Source organism: Myodes glareolus, chromosome 12, assembly GCF_982192425.1.
Source record: "Myodes glareolus chromosome 12, mMyoGla1.1, whole genome shotgun sequence".
In the NCBI taxonomy this organism is placed as follows: domain Eukaryota; kingdom Metazoa; phylum Chordata; class Mammalia; order Rodentia; family Cricetidae; genus Myodes; species Myodes glareolus.
This window is the reverse complement of record NC_142037.1, coordinates 61,915,908-61,920,759: the sequence shown is the minus strand read 5'-3', so window position 1 is coordinate 61,920,759 and position 4,852 is coordinate 61,915,908. Positions and strand designations below refer to the sequence as shown.

General features: G+C 40.1%; 1 non-coding gene across 1 annotated transcript; it reads right to left on the bottom strand.

Moving 5' to 3' along the window:
* Positions 1 to 2,900: 2,900 nt before the first annotated feature.
* LOC125392507 (U6 spliceosomal RNA) lies at positions 2,901 to 3,006 on the bottom strand. The gene has a single exon (XR_007229564.3). It is a non-coding gene; the product is annotated as a U6 spliceosomal RNA (small nuclear RNA).
* Between the last annotated feature and the right edge of the window lie 1,846 nt (positions 3,007 to 4,852).

Below are 4,852 nucleotides of genomic sequence, written 5' to 3'. Positions count from 1 at the left end.
TTACTTAAGGCTTACAACTGATTAAACAAGGCCAACCTCATGATGTTGCATTTAAACCAAAGTCTACTGTTTTAAATGTTCGTCTCATCTAAAATGTTTAGAGCAACTCCTAGACTGGTTTTAACCAAAATTTCCAAATATTGAATTTTACTTTCACAAGGGGATAAATAGATGAGGAATGGACTAAGGAAGACAGATATGGGAGGTGTGGGGTCCAGGAGAGTGAGTGAACACTCTAGTGGGAAATCCAGACTAAGAGCACAGAATGCAGCCATGCTTTCCTGCAGCAGCCCAGCACAGTGGACTTGAAGCTTGATCAAGTGAGATGGCGGTAGAGAAGCATGACATGGCCAGAGCTGGATATGTGAGCTGCGACCCTGTACTACCAGATGAAGCGGAAGAACTTGATTTTTTTTTAAAGATTTATTTAATTATTATGTATACAACATTCTGCCTCCATGTATGCCCGCACGCCAGGAGGGCACCAGATCTTATTGTAGATGGTTGTGAGCCACCATGTGGTTGCTGGGAATTGAACTCAAGACCTCTGGAAGAGCAGCCAGTGCTCTTAACCACTGAGCCATCTCCTTAGCCCCCAGAACTTGATTTCTTATCTTGTTGTGCTGGCTCAGATAGTAATTCCAGGTTTTCAGGAGTCTGTGGCACAGAGACGGCAAAGTTGAACTGAGTGCATTGGGGAAGAGTGTTTTTAAAAAAAATTTAAAAAAAAAACCCGGTTTTTAAAAGTATCTTCGTAAGGATTCTGTGTCCCTCTGTAGCTTCAGTCACACTCCTGGGTGAGCGGTGACCATAGGATTCAGAGTGAAGACGTCTTTATGATTCAGAACTGTGGTGAGGACTGGGTGGACTTACAGTTTAAAGACCTGGAGAACACTAACTAAAACTTAGTAAGTGCTGAAAGTAAATGTTTGTGACCGACGTAATAATTTTATGGCTCTCATTCTAAGCTATTTATCCATACATAGTTGAAGACCAACCTAGATTTGATGAAAAATACATAGGCACAAGGCAGGAAATAAAAGAAAGAAAGAAAGAAAGAAAGAAAGAAAGAAAGAAAGAAAGAAAGAAAGAGTCTATAATTCAAATCAACAATCTGTAAAAATTTTTTGTGATGGGCTAGAAGTTAATATTTTGACTTTGTAAGCCATTAAGTCTCTGCTGTAATCAAGCCTATGGTAACGTCAGAGCAGCTATATGAATGGATAAGACTGGATCCCCAGAAAAGTGTATGGAAGTTTTTAGTTGACACATAGTACATGTTCCAATTCACGTGGTGCAGTGAGACGTTTGATACATGGGCAAGTTAGAGAATGGTTAAATTAGAATACAAAACATATCCATCATCTTGAGTATTTATTACGTCTTTGTTGTGAGAAGAATAGAAAGTCTCTTTCCCAGTTCTTGTCCATATATACAGCATAATATTATCAGCTACATTCAGTAGAGCACCTGTGTGTGTTTCTAATTTTGTGTTTGAACCATCTTTATCCATCCCCACCTACCACTATCCTTCATAGACTCTGGTAACTACTAGTTGATTTCTGACTTTTATGTTATCAGCTCTTTTGGAGCCAACAGATGAATCCAGTCAAGTATCATTTGTCTTTCTGTTTGGGGGCTTCCTTCCCCCTCCCCCTTACATTATGGGCATCACATAATTTCATCTCTTTTCTTTTTCTCCCATTTTTAGTGCATTTTATGGATGTATGTATATATGCTTTTGCATGTGTGCGGGTGAAGTGTGTGTGTGTGTGTGTGTGTGTGTATGTGTGTGTTGGCTGAGATTAATGTCAGGAATCATCCATTCATTGAGGCAGGTTCTCTCTATCAAACCCAGAGCCAGTGTTTATGACTATACCCTCTAGCCAGTATATTTTGAAGATCCCCCAATTCTATCTTTTAAAGCTAGAATCATAAGGGAGTCTCCAGGCCCATCCAACATCTATGCGTGTTCTGAGGATCTGAACTAAAGTTCTCAACCTTATAGTGCAAGTACTTTAACCATTGAGCCATCTCCCAGCCAGATTTCAGTCTTTTCATAGCTAGTACTACTCACCCATGGGTGCATGCCATATTTCTCTATCGGTTCATCAGTTGGTAGACATTTAAGTCTACCCCATGTCCTGGCTATTGTGAATACTGATGGAGTGACCGGAAAATGCATTTATCTTTTAGACATGCTGATTTCTTTTTTTAAAAAAACAGGTTTCTTTTTTATCATTTATTTCTATTCCATGTGTACTTATATTTTTGCCTGCATGCATGACTGTATGAGGGTGTTGGATCCCCTGGAACTGGAGTTACAGGCAGTTGTGCACTGTCTAGTGGATTCTGGGAATCGAATCCGGGTCCTCTGGAAGAGCAGCCAGTGTTCTTAACCACTGACCCATCTCCCCAGCCCCCACCGATTTCATTTCTTTTGGATATAGTTGCAGTATCATATGGTACTTCTACTCCTTTGGGGGAGGGATTTTCAAAACTTGTTCATAATGTCTGTGGCAACTTGCATGTCTATCCACAGTGTGTAAGGTTCTTTATTGTCCAACCCTCAGTGGTGCCTGGTATCATTGTTCTTTTGTCTAATAGGCATTTTACCTGGAGTGAAAAGGTGAATAAAGTGGTTTTAGACTCCATTTCTCTAATTAGTGATGCCCATGTGATGTTGACCATTTTCCCTGTATATACATCAGGGTGATAACTATTAAGAATATATATTTTACTTTTTTTCTTTGTTTTTCTGTCAAGACAGTGTTTCTTTCTGTAGTCCTGATTACCCTGGAACGCATTCTGTAGACCAGGCTTGTCTTGAACTCAGAGATCCGCCTGCTTCTGTCTTTCGAGTGCTGCAATTAAAGGTGTGTGCCACCCCTGCCCAGCTTCCAAATATGGACTGCTTTCTGAGTGTGCGTGTCATCCTTGCACAGGCGCCATGCTAATCTTATCTGTGTCATTCTATCTTAGCGTACACACTGCCAAATTGAGCACACTTCTTCCTGATAAATTATTTTTATTTCTATTAGATCCCATAGTGTATTCGTTTGTTTTCTGTTGCTGCAATAGATACTCACACAAAAGCTGCTTCAGAAATGAAGGCCTTATATAGGTTTATCCCCAAAGGGGATACAGTCCATCATGAAAGGGAGTGGAAGCAGAATCAGGCCACTGGACCCACAAGCAGGATGAAAGACAGAACAGCAAATGGGCCAATCTATAAAACCTCTAAGCCCACCATTAATGATATATCTTCTCCAATAAGCAACCACCTCCTAAAGGGTTCGAGATGTCCCCAAACAGGAACACTACCTTGGGACCAAGTGTTCAAATATATGAGACTACAAGGGACATTTCATATGAAGCCTCGACATCTCGGAAAGAGGAGGAATGCCGCTGTGAGTTCTCTCAGAGAATGGTTGGAGCTGGGCCAGGTTGGAGATAGGCAGGCCACACTCATGGGGTGTCACCGTGGGCCAAGAGCCAACTGCCTAGAGGGAGGAGCAAATTCAGCACTAAATAAGTCTTTGTTAAACGAGAGAATGAATGAGTCATACCACCACAGTGATTTTCAAAAAGTCAAGAAATCTACACTGGAGGAGCTAGCTTTGTCCTTATTACATGCTTGGCCAGGTGTGCTATAATTTGAAACGTGTATTTAGGATTATTGACATTTCTTCCTTTGAGTGCTATACATTGTCTTTCTTTGCATTGTTTCTTTGTCCTTTGACCATGATGACTAGGTTAATTAAAACACCAAAATGTTCACTGTCTGACTCTTGACTTCCTTAGGTGTGTCTGAGGAGTTCTGTGTTGGATTTGTTGGGATCAAGAACAGAGGTGTTCAGCTTGCTTGGCGGAGGAGACATTTATGCTAACACATTGCCCCCAGCTTAGGAAGTCTATTTCGGGTCTGGCTATAAAGGTTATGAATATTCTGGGAACATGGGATTTTGGAAAATTTCCAGAGCCATCAAACACTGAAGCTCTGCTGACTTCACTGGTTTTACTCTCAGGGTGCCTCCTAATGACCTGGACAATGTTCCTGCTTCACTTCGTGACTCCTGGCTGATGCCACATGGATGTGCTCATAAAACCATCTTCGACGAGGTTGGAAGAATGAAATTGGTGTTTAAATGATCACAGCCTTTCCTAAATACACTCAGATTTTAAGCACGAATATTATTTAAATGAATAATTATGAGACCGTTTCCTCAAATACAACTTAAATTGCGTCAGAAAAATGCATTGACGAACAGAAATTACATATATAATATAACTTCCATGTACAATGATATTTTAAAGGCAGATCCCCAGTAACATTAAAGATAGCAACAAAGACCCCCGCCCCCGCCACACTAGAAAGTCTAGAAAGCTTAACACATTCATTTCGCTCGTGTCTGAAGTTAACACGACACACTGTCAGAGACTAGGGATGTGCCGGTAGACAGTAATGAGAGCTAATATTAATGTGAGTTTCCACTTTAAAAAAAATCCCCATAGTCTGTTTTGTTTGTAGGTAAATCTCTTTCCCTTCTGTTGGTAATAGGCATTTCTGTTAATAGAGATGTGTAATTGAAGCTTGCAAATAGCTCTGTAAGAGAAATACATATCTTTTTTTAATAGCAACTATCAAATTTCTGCCACCCAGATAACTATTTTTTTTTTCCAGTATCCTACTTGCTCCTCCAAGCTGAGATGAATCATTCCTGTTGAAGTTTCCCCTAAAGAGAATTAAAGCTCTTTGCCTTATAAATTCCACAATATCCTTTGACTAAAGTCTTTTTTATCACATGTCCTAGAATACTAATTATTTTTATCTTGTTGACAAGAACAAGAG